Source organism: Phoenix dactylifera, chromosome 16, assembly GCF_051530095.1.
Source record: "Phoenix dactylifera cultivar Ajwa chromosome 16, Ajwa_hap1_PhDact_Kaust_v1.1, whole genome shotgun sequence".
NCBI lineage: Eukaryota > Viridiplantae > Streptophyta > Magnoliopsida > Arecales > Arecaceae > Phoenix > Phoenix dactylifera.
Genome location: NC_143205.1, coordinates 14,024,070 through 14,043,217, shown reverse-complemented (window position 1 = coordinate 14,043,217; position 19,148 = coordinate 14,024,070). Strand labels below are relative to the sequence as shown.

At 42.9% G+C, this 19,148-nt stretch overlaps 1 long non-coding RNA gene and 1 pseudogene across 1 annotated transcript in view; one reads left to right on the top strand and one right to left on the bottom strand.

Moving 5' to 3' along the window:
• LOC149751133 (uncharacterized) overlaps positions 1–19,148 on the bottom strand; it is a 75,209-nt gene that overhangs the window by 41,438 nt on the left and 14,623 nt on the right. The window lies entirely within an intron of this gene.
• Positions 14,495–15,561, top strand: LOC149751134 (uncharacterized; annotated as a pseudogene).

Below are 19,148 nucleotides of genomic sequence, written 5' to 3'. Positions count from 1 at the left end.
ACTAAAGCTTGGAGGTATGCTCACGGGCATTCTAAGGAACTAATTCTAGATGATCCATCTCAACCGGTTAGGACTAGAGCATCCCTTAGAAATTTAAATAACCATCTAGCTTTTGTCTCACACTTTGAGCCCAAACACGTAGAAGAAGCCGAAAATGATGTAAATTGGATAAATGCAATGCAAGAAGAATTAAACCAATTTACTAGAAACAAAGTATGGAATCTAGTTGAGAGACCTTCTGAATATCCAATTATAGGTACAAAATAGATTTATAAAAATAAACTAGATGAAAATGGAATTGTAATAAGGAATAAGGCTAGACTAGTAGCAAAGGGTTATAATCAAGAAGAAGGTATAGATTTTGATGAAACCTTTGCTCCCGTAGCTAGACTTGAGGCTATTAGATTATTATTAGCATTTGCATGCTCTAAGGACTTCAAGTTATTTCAAATGGATGTAAAAAGTGCATTTTTAAATGGGTATATTAATGAGGAGGTATATGTAGAACAACCTCCTGGTTTTGAAAATCATCAATACCCTAATCATGTTTATAAATTGAACAAAGCACTTTATGGTTTGAAACAAGCACCTAGAGCATGGTATGAGAGGCTTAGCAAATTCCTACTAGAACATGAGTTCTCTAGGGGTAATGTAGATACAACACTATTTCTGAAAAAGAAAAACCAAGATATGCTACTAGTACAGATTTATGTTGATGATATCATTTTCGGTGCTACTAACAATCGCCTCTGTGAAGAATTTGCTGATTTGATGCAGAGTGAATTTGAGATGAGCATGATGGGAGAGCTGAACTACTTCCTCGGGCTTCAAATCAAACAGTCTGAAGGAGGCATCTTCATCAATCAAGCCAAATACATCAAGGAGATGCTCAAGAAGTTTGATATGGAGGGAAACAAATCAATCAGCACCCCCATGAGCTCATCATGCAAATTAGACCAAGATGAATCAGGTAAATCTGTAGATCAAAAACTGTATAGAGGTATGATAGGATCTTTATTGTATCTTACTGCAAGTAGACCTGATATTATGTTTAGTGTTTGCATGTGTGCTAGATATCAGGCTAATCCTAAGGAATCACATCTAATTGCAGTAAAGAGAATCTTTAAATACCTAATAGGAACAAAGAACATATGGTTATGGTATTCTAAAGAATCTAGCCTAAACCTAATAGGATACACAGATTCAGACTTCGCTGGATGTAAGCTTGATAGAAAAAGTACCAGCGGGTCTTGTTAATTTCTAGGAGAAAACCTAATCTCATGGTTTAGCAAGAAACAAAACTCGGTTGCATTATCTACTGCTGAAGCTGAATATGTTGCAGCCGGGAGTTGTTGTGCTCAAATCTTGTAGATCAAACAACAATTAGAAGATTATGGCATTAAACAAGATAAAATACCTATTAACTGTGATAATACAAGTGCCATTAATCTAACTAAAAATCCAATTCAGCATTCAAGAACTAAATACATTGAGATAAGACATCACTTCATAAGAGATCATGTACTGAATGGTGATGTGACACTACAATTTGTTTGTACTGATGATCAATTAGCAGACATTTTTACAAAACCCCTAAGTGAAGAGAGGTTTAGTGTGCTTAGGAGGGGATTAGGAGTGATTGATCCATCCTAGTGGTAGTTTCCACTAGATTCGTTGATTTTGATGATTAGATTGTGGTTAAAATAGAGTTTCTTTTCAATGATCATCAAATCAGATCATAATTTAGCGATTTTCCCTCAATCGGCACGAACATAACATGATTTTTAGGTGCGTGCCAAAGTTAGAGACGACTCGAGTAAGTTTCAGAGTCGGCTCCTGAGGGGGAGTCGACTCGCGCATTTGCGGGAGTCGACTCGAGATTGATGGCAGCAGAGGGGGAGTCGACTCGCGCATATTCTGGAGTTGACTCGAGGTCGAGTCGACTCGCGACTCAGTGGAGTCGACTCGCAGTCGGGATCCGACTTTTTAACCCTAACTTTGTCGTTTCGAAAACACTTCTATTCTCCGCTGCCACTGTTCACAAGCCCTAGAGCCGACTCCTAGGTCGTCCCCGGTCGTCCCCAAGCCTTTTCCGTCAACCTTTCACCGTCCCTTAGGGTTTTTCTCCCAATCTTGGTCTTTATGCCGCGTAAAATTGTAGTCCGGAAGAGGTCCCGACCCGAGGCCGGTCCCGAGAGGCGCTCCAAGGCTCGGCACGATCCCGCGAGGCCGTGCGCCGGGAAGGCCGTCACCACCGGGAGATATGTCGATTTTGACTATCTCTCCCGGGAGGGTTTCACCATAGGTGAGAGATTGCGTATCCAGGGCTTAGAGTATTTCCTCACATTAGATCTCCCAACTTATCCTGGATTAGTTAGAGAGTTTTACGGTACCGTCCATCGGAGAGATGGGGGTATCGAGGGCACGGTAGCCGGTGTCCCTCTGTTCATTACGGAGGATCTTATTGCCAACATCCTCCACCTTCCACAAGTAGGGGTGGCTCCCACACACCCCGAGGACAGGGTTGAGGCCCTTATGGCCATTCTAGGGCATCCACCCCAGTCACCCTTAGACGAGGTATCCGCTAGCTCACTTCCGATTGAGGTGCGGATCCTCCTGAGTATATTGTCTAGGTCCATCTTCCCTAAGACCGGGAGATTTGATTTTGTATCTGAGAGAGACCTAGCTCTCATGTTCTACATGCTTCAGGACACCCCAATCAACTTCCCCAAACTCATTTATCGATACCTGTGTGAGCCACTAGACAGACCTAGGCTCACCCTACCCTACGGTATGGTATTCACTCTGTTGTTTAGGGAGTACGAGATTTCTATCCCTGAGGGGGAACCCTTTCGCGCATTGCGATGGACTGATCGCATGCGTCCGGGGACCCTACACAGGATGGGGTTTCGGAAGATAGAGGGGACATGGGTTAGGAAGTCCTCCATCACCACACAGACCACCAGACACTCCCCTAGTCCTGAGCCAGATTCTGACTATCCTGACTTACCGGACTTTCTATCCACTTCTGCTCCTACCACCTCCGCCGGACCCTCCTCCTCGGATCCACCACCCATGGAGGTCCGCATCGCTCCTGAGCAGCTCCGGGAGCTGCGGCAGGAGATAGTCCGAGATCTGCGGGATGATCTGCTTCGGGAGCTCCGAGGTTCAGTGCCTGCTCCCTCTCCCGCTCCATCTTCAGCGTTGGTTTCTTCCCTGACGGCCGTGACTGACATGACGGCTCATGTGCGGGAAGAGATCTACAACATGAGGACTTTGCTCCAGGCCCAGTTCCATAGCCTGAGTGAGGTCACGAGCACCACTCGACAGATGCGGGATGACATAGGACGTGACATGCACACCACTACCGAGGGGGCCGAGCGCTTGTCGAATGTGCTCATCGACAAGCTGGACGCACTTCAGACGTCGGTGACTGAGCTCTCCACTACACATAGCAGAGCCACTTCGTCGATTATCACTCAGCTCGGGCATGTTACAGATGCAGTCACCCTCCTCATGGAGCAGAGCAGATTGAGAGGAGGAGCCACATCCTCGAGAGGAGGAGCCACATCCTCGAGAGGAGGAGATACATCTTCGAGAGGAGGAGCTACATCCTCGAGGAGACCATAGCTGTTTTTTTGTGTTTTGTTTTGACATGTATTGTTTTTGCTTTACTTATTGTATTCTCAAATGTATTTACATACAAATCAATACAATGAGTAGCCATATCTTCTTCAATTCTGTGCCATTTGATCTATGATTGATTGTGTGTGCTTACCTCTTTTTTGATACGATGACAAAAAGGGGGAGAAATATGTATAAAATATGTAAAAGGAATCAATAAAAATCAATATAAAAAAAAGAAAAACTTTTAAAACACACAAAAATTTGTTCTAAGTGGATTTGGTACCTCGAGGCTCATTATCTCTCTTTTGGGGCTCCTAATAGAGTAATCTCCAGAATCTATTCAAGGGATATTCGGAGATTAGCTGAATCCTACTCAAGAACAAATTGACAGATTTTTCCTCTAAAAACCAAAAATTTAAAAGTCAAAAATTCTTATGAATCAAAACAAAGTAGATTGCATATGTTGAGGGGGAGAATCTGAATTTTAAGCAAGCTAAATCATTAAAGATATATAAGCCAAACAATTGATTGCATGATATGAAGGCTTATATAATTCCAAATGAAAGGGGGAGCTTTAACTCCGAAATTTATTGTTCACACCTTTCAAACTTGGATAAATTAAATTACCAGACATCTGAATTCATTTATGGATTTTACTTCCTTGTTTATAGAGCAATTCACTTTACATATACTCAATGTTTTGTCATCATCAAAAAGGGGGAGATTGTGGAGTGATTGATTAAAACCCTATTTGATTTTGATGAGCTCAAAGCATTTGAGTATATCTCTTGTTTACTAATGAATTCAATTAAGTGTTTCAGTGAAAATCTTGTCTAAGTGTCTCTAGACTTGGTTCATAATATTTTGGATAAGTTAAGAAGTCAGCTTGAACCAAAGTCTGAGACTCGAGTCGACTCCAGAGTATCACGAGTCGACTCCAAGCATATCAAGTTCACTGGCACGAGCTCGAGTCGACTCCGGATCAGTACGAGTCGACTCCGACTGAGAACAGACAGACGAACAGAAAGCATCAACTCAAAATCTGTCAGCGAGTCGACTCCTGAACTGCGCGAGTCGACTCCGATGTTCACCGAGTCGACTCTAGGGTAGTATGAGTCGACTCCTAGGAGTCACAGGCAGAAAAGTCAAAGAGCAGTTTTCGGGTCTGAGATTCGAGTCGACTCCAGTGGAACGCGAGTCGACTCCGATGGTTGGCAAGTCGACTCCAAAGAAAGTGAGAGTCGACTCTCAGAGGAACACAAGAAAAAAGTCAGAGAACGTTTTTCGGACTCTGAGATTCGAGTCGACTCCCGCAATACGCGAGTCGACTCCTAGACACCGCGACCCCAAAGAAGACAGAAGACCAATCTGCTGTGTCTGAGAGCCGAGTCGACTCCTAGAAAGCTCGAGACGACTCCAAGGCAGCGGTACACCAAAAGGGCAGAAGACTTAGTTTCGGAAACTGAGAGCCGAGTCGACTCCGGGGAAGTTCGAGTCGACTCCAAGACTGGACGAGCCAAAAGACAGAAGATCGAGAGTTCGGGCTCTGAGCGCCGAGTCGACTCCCAGGACAGTCGAGTCGACTCGAGTTGGCCAAGTTGAAAATTGGCTCCGTGGACTTCATGGGATGAGCCGACTCCGAAAATGCCAAGTCAGCTCCAGAAGTTGGCGAGTCGACTCCGGGTCAAGACGAGTCGACTCCCAGTCGAAGAGGCTACTTTAATTCAAATCCGAAACAGTTGCCGAGTCGACTCCAGAAAAGCATGAGTCAACTCCCGCTACAGCCGAGTCGACTCCTAATCGCGCGAGTCGACTCCAACCCACCAACGGACATATTGTCAGGCTGTGCAGAGTGTGCAGAACGGGCAGAAAAAGGTCTCTAACGGCTAGTTTCCGTGGGGGTTGGTTTAAATAGCCACAGAGGACTGTAGCAAAGTAGAGAACAACTATTCCACTCAAAGTAATCAAGCATTCAATCTCTGCAACCTGTTCTTCAACGAAAAGAGGGAAGAGCGGCATTAACTCCATCCAACTTCCTCTTCCCAGCAATTAAAGAAGCCTCCTCCTGCATTCAAGTCGACCACACATTCAAGAGGAGACCCGAAGTTCGAGAAGCCCCACTCAACTCCAACTCAAACGTGTTTGAGGGCTTCTAACTTTTCTTCTGTTTATATTGTTATTTATCTGCTTTTTGAGAAGCTGTGTTTTCTGTTTGTACCTTTTATTTTCACCTGGTCTTTACTTGGTTCAATCGGGGGATTGAATCAAGGGTATTGAGGTTGGTTGGTGAGCCGAGTGTAAAACCAACGTGTGTAAGGGTTCGATTGTGATCCCGGAAAAACAATCGGGGCGGTTCTAGTCGGTGAGCCAGGGAAAACCGACCGAGTTCGTTGTGAGCTCGTAAAACAACAAGTTTGGTTGTGAGCTTGGAAAACAACCGGCTGTAATCCAAGGGGTTATAGTGAATTCCCAAGTGAGACTTGGGGAGTGGACGTAGGAGCAAGGGTTAGCTCCGAACCACTATAAAACTTGGTGTTTGTGATTGATTGTCTCTCTTTCTCTTACTCTCATATCACTTACAGCACATAGCAATTAATTAAACAACTTGCAATAGTTTTAATTAGTCATCCACAACGTTTTAAATAGCTAAATTATTTTAAAACCCAATTCACCCCCCCCTCTTGGGTTGTCTATCTGGGCAACAGTTTATCTTATTATTTGGCCGATATATTTTGTACTTCTACATATCCTAATTTTATTTATCTTTTTTATATAAATTGCAGTTCAATCGGTATTCTAATAGAATGGACAAAAGTTGGATAAATAAGTTGAGATCCAGTGCCGAATATTTGGATGGAGTTCAGAATTTCATTAAGTTTGCTTTTGAGAAATCTAATATGAACGGAAAGATTTTATATCCATGTCAAAAATGTGTAAACGGTTCTTCTCTTGATCCAAAAATTGTTGAAGAACATTTGGTGTGGAATGGTTTTTTAAAGAGTTATACTAAATGGGTACTTCATGGTGAGTTCGCACCTTCATGTAACCAACCCTCCTATATAGAACCCACCTTCAATTTTGGAACCAGTGACACGGAACAAAATTTTGTAGAAGAAGATGATATAAGGGGCTTACTTAGAGATGCTCTTGGACATAATATTAGAACTGTAGGAGAAGATGAGTGTACAGTTATTGATCAGTCCATGCATATTGAGGAATATATACATTCTGTTGACACAGCTCGTTATGATAACTTGGTAAAAGATTGTGATCAAGAACTGTATCCGGGTTGTAATAATTTTACGAAGATTTCTTTTCTTCTGCATTTATTATATTTAAAATATTTGAATGGGTGGTCTAGCAAGTCTTTTACTATGCTTTTTCAATTATTAAAGGATGCATTTTCGGAAGGTGTTACTTTCCCATCATCTTCATATGAAGCCAAAAAACTAATAAAAGAGTTGGACCTTGGATACGAGAAGATATACAGTTGTCCGAATGACTGCATTTTATATCGTGGTGAAAATATCAACCAAGTTCTTATTGGGTGTATTCACACACGTACTGTATGAAACACCTGTTTTAAGCAAAAAAAATATCAACCAAGAGTCGTGCCGAATATATGGAACTTCACGATGGGAAAAACATAAAGAATGACTGAATTCGTAAGTTCTTTTGAAACTATTTGAAACTCTACTAACATATAGCACGTATCATGATATATAGTTTGCCAATATACTTTCCGTATGTGTAGATAGTAGAGCATGGAAGGAAGCCTGGTGAGGTAGAGTTTTATAAGATGACTCATACCTACCGAGATGGCAGCTTTGTCTGGGATGAGTCGAGAGATATAGTTGTATGTATTTATTTTTTATTTGTTCACAATTTTTTTATTAATTTTACTTCTTTTAAAATACTAATGTGACTGTTTTTTTTAGAGAGATATAGGAAAGAGCTACAACTCTTATTTCAGAGCGCATCGGGGAGTCATCATCATCCGACGCGGCCAGTCGCGTCGAGGCTCAGGTCTATGCTGAATTGATGGGCTCAGAACGTTATGGTTGCGTGAGGGGTTATGGTATCGGAGTTACCCCCACTCAGCTGTCTGCAGTGAGCCGATATACCCAAGATGCCAGACAAGGTACTAGCACTGCAGAGGTTTGTAGTTTGAAGACAGAGATGGTACAGATAAAGCAGTCATATGAGACAAGGATAAAGAAGATAAGATAGAGTCATATGACTGATATGGCGGAGTTGAAGCAGAGCCAAGAGTTGAAGATACAATCTTTGCAGGATCAGCTTGACCATATTTTATCTTTTTTGCAGAGATTTGCTCCTCCGGTACATAACTAAATCTATATGAAGCATCGATTCATATTAGCCGACGCTTTTAAGCGTCGGTTAACTCGTAGATAAACGATGCTTAAAAGCGTCGACATACATGGCCGACGCTTTCTTCAAGCGTCGATATAAACTGAGCCCACCCCCACCTGCCCGATGTCTTACCCACGCTTTAGAGGGCGTTGGCAGGAAAATAAGCATCGGTAAAGACCAAATAAAGCGTCGGGATATACCCTTTCTTTTATGGTGTTATCATCCTGTAATCTTTTAAGGCTATCCATATTTATAGGAAGGTGAACAATGCAGCGAATTGGATAGTTTTCTATATTGCTAGACACTTAAATTTAGTTATTTGGGATCTGATCGAGAAGTATCTACTCAATTGAGAGATATATTTAACTGCAGACATTAGGAGCTATATTTATTATAAAGCCTCAAAAAAGAATTAAGGTAATTAAAGATCAAGGCTCCATCAAGGAGATAATTGTCCCAACGCAAGGATTCCAACAAGAAGTAATTGATGCTTGCGGCCTCTTTACAAGAACGCCCCACCAAGCAGACAGTTGATCCAACTCTTCACGTCTGGGCCTCCTGCTCGCGGCCCTCGTTTCTCGAAGAGGGAGGGCACCGCCCACGGCTTGGCTTGAGCCATAAGCCCAGGATTCACCATTGCCTCTTCAAGGTTTGGAGCAGCAAACTTATCTTATTTCCTTTCCCCAACTAATTTCAAGGTCCTATACCTAAAAGACCGTTCCATCTATTGCAGCTAGAGGTCCTGGATTCGAGCCGCTACACCTTCTCAGGAGAGCTTGATGTGGGAATTAGAAACATTTTGGGTCTAGTCCACCTGGATATATCTTTCAATGGATTCTCAGGAGTCATCCTTGATAACTTCCATGGCCACACCCAAACAATTTTATCATTCCATTACCAATTTCATTCTAATCTTGGTCGACGCTTCAGTTGCTTGATCTTGGGAACAATTCCATTGATGGTGAAATCAAAATTAATTTCACAGAATTGGTTCATCTCCAATTCCTCAGTCTCTCGTGGAATGGGCTCATGGCGGTCTTCCGGAGACTCTTTCCTCATGCAAGGCCATGAAAAGTTTGGACCCAGTTGAAAATAACCTTTATGGCTAAATTCCAACAAGTTCCTTCAAAAACCTACTGGCCCTCTCCCATGTCTCACTATCAAAGTATAATTTTTTCAATATCATAGAAAAATTGGGAGCATTTTGGGAGTGCTGGAACTTGACTACCCTCTTTCTAATAATGAACCATCAAGGAGAGAAGATACCGGAGGATGGAATACAAAGTTACTAAATGGGTTCTTACCATTGTAAAATTTGCTCCCAAAGGTTCTAACCCCTTGTGGCTGAGGAATTTTGTTAACATGCTGCCAATTGTTACTTAACAGTTAAAGGCACGTCGCACCAAATCAAGACATATCAGTATTCTACCCTAGGTAAAGTGGTGGCCCTAGGATCCTCAGGTAAGCCAATTTGGATGCTTCTCTACAAATTTTCTCCTTCTACACTAGCCCAGGGATCCTCAGGTATCCCAACTAATTCGCCCATCTTTTTCTTGATAATTTGCTGTCTCCAAGTTGTCCATAGGCTAAAACCTTGCATGGTAAACTGGGTAAGTTGAGCCAACATTAAAACTGTTTCCAGATGCTGGCTGAGAAAGGGCAATTAAGAAACAAATGATCCAAAAATTCTTCATCATTTTTTGCAAAGCACAAAGATGGAAGGGCCAAACAATTTTTTGTTTCAAAGTTTATCAACTGTACGGAGTTTTTCTAAGGATAACCCAATTTTTAACCTTTCAGGTAGATATGTTTTCCAAGCAAAAGATGCAACAGGAGATCAGTTGGCCCCATTTATCAGAATAGCATATGTGTCCTTGACAGTAAAAATTTCATGCTTATTCCATATACAAAAAATTCCGTCAGTATTTAGTATTGGATGGAAGTATTGCAGCATATTAAACAGTCCTGTGGATCATATCCCAACATAATTGAACTGCTGTTAAAAGAATCTTTGAAGTCATGGTCCCAAGGAAATTTCATGATATCTACTAGAGTTTGGAGTGTCCCATAGCAGGACACATAGAAGAGAAGCTTGCATTTGTCATAACAAGGCATATAGAAGAGAAACTTGCGCAATTCATTATGTTGTCTTTGTTCTATGTACTTAGAGGCTTATACTTAAAGTTCTCAAATGCAAGATATGCGTCTAATGGTTTTCAGTGTAATATAACTGGACAGGAAATTCTTGCCCAAAATGATCATTGCAATTTGAGTTGTAGAAGAAAGTACCACTAGATATCAATGGTGAACTCTTTTAGTGGGAATCTCACCTATAGAAAAGCCTTTAGTAGTAGGATTGAAGTTGAATTTGCTTTTGACTTTTGGAAAGCTGCACCAACAAGAAATTCTTGTATTATTTGGATCTTGCAAATTATCTTGATAGGGAGATCGAGTGCTAGCTTCCAATAACTCCTCCTATCATGGTTTAATTGTGAGCAGTGTAGAAATATCTATACTTTATAATGCACAATTCACTCACAGAATTTATATTGGGAAAGCATTACAAGTATTGTTTCTGTACCTGTAGCAAACCTACTCTTAAATGATCTAGATCCTTGATTAAGATACAACACACGATGGTTGTGTTAACAATGTCATATTGTTATATCCATTGAAGTTAGAATATGTAGAGAATTCCATAACATCCTTTTGAGGGTGCATTGTGCAAACAGAATTTGAAGCCCTTACCCAAGAAGGTTGAACCATAAGTCTATTCAAGTTCTATGCCAATATGAAGATGAGGTCAAGCATGCAAGTAGCACCTAAAAGAAAATGCTCCATAAGTTGAAGTACTCCCCCCTCTCCCTTTCCTTGGTCTCGTACTTGTGACCTAACAGGAGTTTAAGGTCATCTGCGTGGGGAAGTTAATAACTCTAAATGCAACGAGTTCAGTTTTAACAGTGTTCCTTTTTAAGCAAATATATCGTTTTCAAGGAGCCTTGGTCAGCATAAGTTGGTTGGAAGTCTTCTTAAGATTAAGAAACATTTTATGCCTGTTTGGTCGATATAGATATCTATCAATGATAGGTGCTGACTCTACATAGATTTTATGAAATGTTAAGAATAAAATTTATTTCAAGGTGGATTCCGTCTTTTCTTTTTTCCCCTTGTTTTCTTTACTTTCTTCATTCTCCATTCACTGTTATTAGATTTTATTTTGCCTTCTTTACATTTCTGATTTCTTAACAATTTCTGATTTTATTTTTCTTGTAGGTTGCTGATACTTCATCTATTCGTAGAGATCATGATACCGTCGACCCTTGATACATCGTAGATTGTTTACCTAGGAATTTGAGATGTATGTTTTTAGTGTCGCCTTTAACGACGCTTTATAGCATCGGGCAAGACCACAAGCCGATGCTTTTAAGCTTCGGCCTAGTCCGACACAAACCAACGGTTTCAAGCATCGGTTCATATTAGCCGATGCTTTTAAGCGTCCGTTAACTCGCAGATGAACGACTTAAGGTTTGGAGCAGCAAACTTATCTTATTTCCTTTCCCCAACTAATTTCAAGGTCCTCTACCTAAAAGACCGTTCCATCTATTGCAGCTAGAGGTCCTGGATTCGAGCCGCTACACCTTCTCAGGAGAGCTTGATGTGGGAATTAGAAACATTTTGGGTCTAGTCCACCTGGATATATCTTTCAATGGATTCTCAGGAGTCATCCTTGATAACTTCCATGGCCACACCCAAACAATTTTATCATTCCATTACCAATTTCATTCTAATCTTGGTCGACGCTTCAGTTGCTTGATCTTGGGAACAATTCCATTGATGGTGAAATCAAAATTAATTTCACAGAATTGGTTCATCTCCAATTCCTCAGTCTCTCGTGGAATGGGCTCATGGCGGTCTTCCGGAGACTCTTTCCTCATGCAAGGCCATGAAAAGTTTGGACCCAGTTGAAAATAACCTTTATGGCTAAATTCCAACAAGCTCCTTCAAAAACCTACTGGCCCTCTCCCATGTCTCACTTTCAAAGTATAATTTTTTCAATATCATAGAAAAATTGGGAGCATTTTGGGAGTGCTGGAACTTGACTACCCTCTTTCTAATAATGAACTATCAAGGAGAGAAGATACCGGAGGATGGAATACAAAGTTACTAAATGGGTTCTTACCATTATAAAATTTGCTCCCAAAGGTTCTAACCCCTTGTGGCTGAGGAATTTTGTTAGCATGCTGCCAATTGTTACTTAACAGTTAAGGCACGTCGCACCAAATCAAGTAACATATCGGTATTCTATCCTAGGTAAAGTGGTGGCCCTAGGATCCTCAGGTAAGCTAATTTGGATGCTTCTCTACAAATTTTCTCCTTCCACACTAGCCCAGGGATCCTCAGGTATCCCAACTAATTCGCCCATCTTTTTCTTGATAATTTGCTGTCTCCAAGTTGTCCATAGGCTAAAACCTTGCATGGTAAACTGGGTAAGTTGAGCCAACATTAAAACTGTTTCCAGATGCTGGCTGAGAAAGGGCAATTAAGAAACAAACGATCCAAAAATTCATCATCATTTTTTGCAAAGCACAAAGATGGAAGGGCCAAACAATTTTTTGTTTCAAAGTTTATCAACTGTATGGAGTTTTTCTAAGGATAACCCAATTTCTAAGGATATGTTTTCCAAGCAAAAGATGCAACAGGAGATCAGTTGGCCCCATTTATCAGAATAGCATATGTGTCCTTGACAGTAAAAATTTCATGTTTATTCCATATACAAAAAATTCCGTCAGTATTTAATATTGGATGGAAGTATTGCAGCATATTAAACAGTCCTGTGGATCATCTCCCAACATAATTGAACTGCTGTTACAAGAATCTTTGAAGTCATGGTCCCAAGGATATTTCATGATATCTACTATAGTTTGGAGTGTCCCATAGCAGGGCACATAGAAGAGAAGCTTTGCATTTGTCATAACACGGCATATTGATGCAGCACAACTGCAGGAAAAGAGGAGAAGAAGGAAAAACAAAAGAGGAAGAAGGAAGAAGAGGTTATAGAGACGCAGGAAGAAGAGAAGGGGAGGAGGAGGAAGAAGAAGAACAAGAAGAAGGCTAGGGTCTTTGTTCTACGTACTTAGAGGCTTATACTTAAAGTTCTCAAATGCAAGATATGCGTCTAATGGTTTTAAGTGTAATATAACTGGACAGGAAATTCTTGCCCAAAATGATCATTGCAATTTGAGTTGTAGAAGAAAGTACCACTAGATATCAATGGGGATCGAACTCTTTTAGTGGGAATCTCACCTATAGAAAAGCCTTTAGTAGGATTGAAGTTGAATTTGCTTTTGACTTTTGGAAAGCTGCACCAACAAGAAATTCTTGTATTATTTGGATCTTGCAAATTATCTTGATAGGGAGATCGAGTGCTAGCTTCCAATAACTCCTCCTATCATGGTTTAATTGTGAGCAGTGTAGAAATATCTATACTCTGTAATGCACAATACACTTACAGAATTCATATTGGGAAAGCATTACGAGTATTGTTGCACCACATGAAAAGCAACAATTTCCGGGTGTTTGCGAGTGGGTTCAGCTGACTGTTCAACGTTCTAGACCGTTGCCACGTGTGAATTTCGTGCGGGCAGTCGTCGTTGTGTGAGACCGATATCAACGGCTCAAATCGTTGAAACGTAGGGAAGGGGATAGCGTCCTTTTGAGGTTTCACAGCGTATAGAACGTTAAAATAATAATATCAGCCGGTCAAATTGTTGAAAATGACAAATCTGACTCCGACGCGTGTCCAAGACGACAACGCTAATGTCCTTCTCCGACTTGATCAAGTCCGCATCTAGATCATTCTCCATTTGTTTCAGTCTTCCTTCAATCTTTTCTGCTATGACTGAGGCAGTCCTCCGTGCAAGACATGCATATCTTAATCAAGAAGATTAACATCCCTTCACTTCCCAGGCAACTAAGATTTGCACTCATGTTGCACCGCTGCCCGCCCGCAAACAGTAGTTCAGGAATTCTTCTGCGATGTGGCCCGGAAGGGAAGTACCGAGTCTTGTTCAGCGGCGGAACAATGAAAAAAACGCCTTCCACACGCTTGTTTCGGGTGCTCCAACTTTCCAGTCAATACCAGTCAGCCTGATGTTGATACTCGACGAATGGGTAACAAGTCTTGAAAGAAAACCAGCTTCGATCTCTTAAGGGCTTATCAGCTCCCACACATTATGGATAAATAATTTTTAGAAATTGTCAGATTATCTCATAATCTAACGTACCCAACCAAACAAACCTTAGTTTCTTCTCTTGAGACCCGCCACCCAAGAGTCGGCACTAAATGGAGACTCCTCCAGATATCACCCAGCCAAGAAATCGGACTAGCTATAAAGCCTGCATGCTCTTGGAAGGTCATCCAAAGCCTCCGCCAAGCTATATTGTTCATTGTTTTCCTCTCGACTTCCAAGTAGCGCTCATGGGATATCTATCCAACTCACAGAGGGAACGCTCTTGGTGGTCCTCTCTCATGCGTGCAACACTTCTACTCTTGTGTCCTTTCGTGCTCTCATATCCCCAATCTCCTGCTGTCACCACCAGCACTACTACCTCCTTGGTGGGCAACAACAACAAAAGCGTAAGCGACCACTTGGCTCTCATTTCATTCAGGTCCAGTATATATGATGATCCATATGGGGCTCTGTCCTCTTGGGACAACAAGTCGCTTCATTTCTGCCGGTGGCAAGGCGTCACCTGTGGTAGTCGGCACCCTGAAAGGGTCATTGCTTTGGACTTACACTCCCTTGGCCTTGCCGGAACCATATCACCATCCGTAGCCAACCTCACCTTCCTCAGAAGACTGAGTCTCCAATAGAACAAGCTCGACGGATCCATCCCACAAGATCTTGGCCATTTGCACCAGCTGCAACATCTCAACCTAAGCGTGAATTCTCTACAAGGACAAATTCCATCCAGTCTTGGCTACTGCAGACATCTAAGTTGGATTGACTGACGCCACAACAATCTCAACGGACAAGTGCCCCATGAGCTGGGATCACTTCCTCAGCTCATTGACTTGGTCCTCCGATCGAATAATCTTACGGGAGCCATGCCAATCTCTTTGGCCAACCTCTCCTCTTTGGACAACCTCGACCTGTCGCAAAACATGATTACGGGCGGCATCCCACCTTGGGTAGCGAACCTGACCTCCGTCACCATTTTTAATCTTCAAAGCAACGCTCTGTCGGGGGGCATTCCATCTTCCTTATGCCGTCTGCCCTCCCTTGCTGTCTTCGATGTAGAAGCCAACCAATTATCAGGCATGATTCCTCCCTGTCTCTACAATCTCTCAAGCATCCGTGTCTTGGGTGTGGGGCTCAACAGTCTCGGAGGAACCATCCCATCTTGAAGAGGTTATTAGCCTGGACTAATATACCCCGGCACAATGATGAACAGTAGCTGGCACAGACGCTCCAGTTACTGGAGTACGTTGAAGAAGAAGGAGAGTGAAAAGAATAGAGAAGATAATGAGATTACATTTCATTCCACACAATCCATGAGAGAGCGTGAGACGGAGGTTTTATAACTCTCCTGGGAACATTCTGGATGGAAGTTTGTTTGAAGTTTGTTAGGGAGAAACGGAACCCATGTACCTGGAGCTCCGTGATGAGTCTGGAAGGAATTCTGAGGGAGTTAACATCCCCCTGCAAGATGATGGTGAGGGAATCAGCATCAGCTTGTTGCAGAGAGTACGGTGGCGGCGAGTTGAGAGGGCCTTGGTGAAAATATCGGCTGGCTGATCATCGGAGGCGACGTGAGCTGTGCATAGTTCACCGGAGTGGATTTTCTCCCTTACAAAGTGATAGTCTACTTCAATATGTTTAGTTCTAGCATGAAATACAGGATTGGATGCCAAGGCTAAAGCTGATATGTTGTCACAGTGTAAGGGAGTTGATGCACCGGGTGGTATTTGAAGTTCGAATAGCAAGCGACGAAGCCAGATGATTTCCGATGCAGTGACTGCTAGAGCTCTGTATTCGGCTTCGGTGGAGGACCTGGCGACTGTGGGTTGCTTCTTCACGTACCATGAGATTAAGTTGGGACCTAGATAGATGCAGTATCCTGTGGTCGATCTCCGATCATTGAAATCCCCTGCCCAGTATGAGTCGGAGAAAGCTGAAAGCTGAAGAGAGCCAGGTTTGAAGAAGAGACCGAGAGCAGCAGTGCCTTTGATGTAGCGAAGTACTCGCTTAAGAAGTTGAAAATGTATCTCGAGTGGCTTATGCATGAATTGACACAGATAGTTAACGGCAAAAGAAAGGTCCGGTCTGGTAGTAGTCAGATATTGTAGAGATCCAGTGAGACATCTGTAGTGTGTAGGGTCGGAATATGGGGCCGAACTGTTAGGGAAGACAGGTAGTTTCAAAGGAAGAGGTGATGCCACTGGTTTGCAATCCTGCATGCCGGCCTTGTGTAGAAGTTTCAGGGCATAGGATTGTTGGTTGAGTGTAACGCCATGAGTAGAGAATGTAGCTTGAATACCCAGGAAATGAGATAATTGGCCCAGGTCTTTCATCTGGAATTGACCTTGTAGTTGAAGAAATAAGTTTGTTAAGGCCTGGGGACAGTCTCCTGTGAGCAAGATGTCGTCCACATAGATGAGAATGTACATTGAAGCATTGTCTTGGTGGGAGAAGAACAGAGACGGGTCGGCAACACTGGATTTGAAACCATGTTTGAGAAGGAAGTTCGAGAATGTAGCGAACCATTGCCGGGGACTCTGTTTGAGACCGTAGATGGCCTTTCGAAGCAGGCAGACATGGTCTGGGTGCTGAGTATCACTGAAACCTTGTGGTTGCTCCATGTAGACCAGCTCTTCTAGTTTCCCATGAAGAAACGCATTGGATACATCTAGTTGTCGGACCTGCCAGTGTTTGGTAACTGCGAGAGCAAGGAGGAGCCGGATGGTTTGGAATTTGGCGACGGGGCTGAATGTCTCAGTATAGTCTATGCCGAATTGTTGTTTGAAATCCTGGGCGACTAATCTGGCTTTATACCGAGCTAAGGACCCGTCTGAATTCCTCTTGATTCTGTATGTCCATCGGCATCCGAGAACCTGTTGGGAGGGAGGCCGAGGTACCAGATCCCAGGTGTGCTGGCTGAGTAAGGCGTCGAACTCTGTAGACATGGCTTTTCTCCACTGCATATCTGTGACTGCCTTTGTGTAACAGGTTGGTTCAGATGGTTCTGGTGAGGTGCTGAGGAGTGAGAATATTTGTTTGGGCTTAAGGGAACCAGTTTGCTGTCTGGTGATCATGTGGTGGCGAACGGGTGGTGGAGGTGTGGTAATTGTGGAGGAGGAGGAGACTCGATCCTCTGGTTGTGGTGAGATGGTAGAAATGGAATTTAAAGTTGCTGGCTGTGGGAAGTGTGGAGACGAGGCAATGATGTGTGAATTGTTAGGTAATAGGGAGGGTGGTACAAGACAAGGAAAAGGCAGAAGAGGAGGTTGTGCTGAGGTTGTGGAACGAGCGGAAGAGTGAGGAAATTTAGATTCATCAAAGCGGACATGCCTGGAGATGATGACTTTTCCCGTAGCTGAGTTATAGCACCTGTAGGCCTTGTGGTTTGGAGAATAGCCAATGAAGATGCAAGGTGTGGAACGAGGGGATAGCTTGCTATGGGTTTGAGGGAGGAGCCAGGGATAGCATTGACAACCAAATGTTCGGAGGAAATTGTAGTCTGGAGGGTGGTTGTAAAGTGCTTCGAATGGAGATTGAAAATTGAGTGTCGATGTAGGCAATCTGTTAATGAGATACGTAGCTGTGAGCAGGGCATCAATCCAGAACGTTGTGGGAAGAGAGGAATGAATGAGAATACTACGGGTAGTTTCTAGTAAATGTCGGTGTTTTCGCTCGGCTATCCCATTTTGTTCTGGGGTATATGGTGCAGAGAGTTGATGGACGATGCCAAGAGATGAGAAGAGAGAGTGGAATCGGTTATTAGCAAATTCACCCCCTCCGTCAGAGCGAAAACATTTAATGGAATGACAGAATTGTCGTTCAACAAGAGATTTGAAATGTAAAAATTTATCAAATACATCCGATTTGCGAGCAAGAGGATAGACCCACGAGTAACGTGTAAAGTCATCCACGAACAACACATAGAAACGAATGGTGTTATCGGAGCTGGGAGGAGAGGGACCCCAGACGTCGGAGTGGATTAGTTCTAGTGGTGATTTTGTAGTCCGTGAGTGTGAGTTGAATGGAAGACGACTGCTCTTGGCCATGCAGCAGGGCTCACAGAGGGAAGAATAGTTAGTTGACCGAGGAAGACGGAGAGTGCTGGAGAGATGTTGCAGTGTAGTGTTTGCCGGATGACCCAAACGATGATGCCAGATTGAAGATGGGAGGGATGTAGACGCTGTATAGGCTGTAGGAGATGACTGGGTGAAAGTGAAAGGAATTTTGTAGAGGCCGTCAGAGCATCGTCCCTGGAATAGAGTTTTGTTGGAATGCTTGTCCTTGATGACACAACCAGAGGAATCAAAGATGAGGATGCAGTTATGATCCAAAGCTAGTTTGTGGACAGAAAGAAGGTTATGTGATATGTGTGGAGTATGTAGAAGCGTAGGTAGGTAAAATTTGTGTAATGGAGTATGAAGGATACCTGAACCTGTATGAGTAATATCAGTGGAAGAACCATCTCCCAGTAGAACCTTGTCTGAGCCGGAGTAGGAACTGGGCTGATGAACCAAGGATGAATCTGGTGTCATATGTTGTGAAGCTCCGCTGACAATGATCCAATCACCAGATGAAGATCCAGTAGAGGAATGAGCGAGGTGAGCTTGTGGTCGAGTGAAATGGCGAGGATTGCCTTGATAACTGGGATCCATACGAAACCAGCAGCGAGCTGCTGAATGCCCGGGCTTATGACAGATCTGGCACTCGATGAGAAATGTGGAATCCCTGCTGGGAGAGGATGGAGACCAGCCACCTGGTCTTGAGCGACCACGTCCCCGAAAGGAGGAGAAGTAACGTCCACGGCCCCGTCCTCTAGTTGCCATTAAAGCAAAGGAATTATCAAGAACAGAGTGTTGCTTTTCTTTAGACAGCATGATAATTTCCTCGCTACAGAGTAGAGCATAT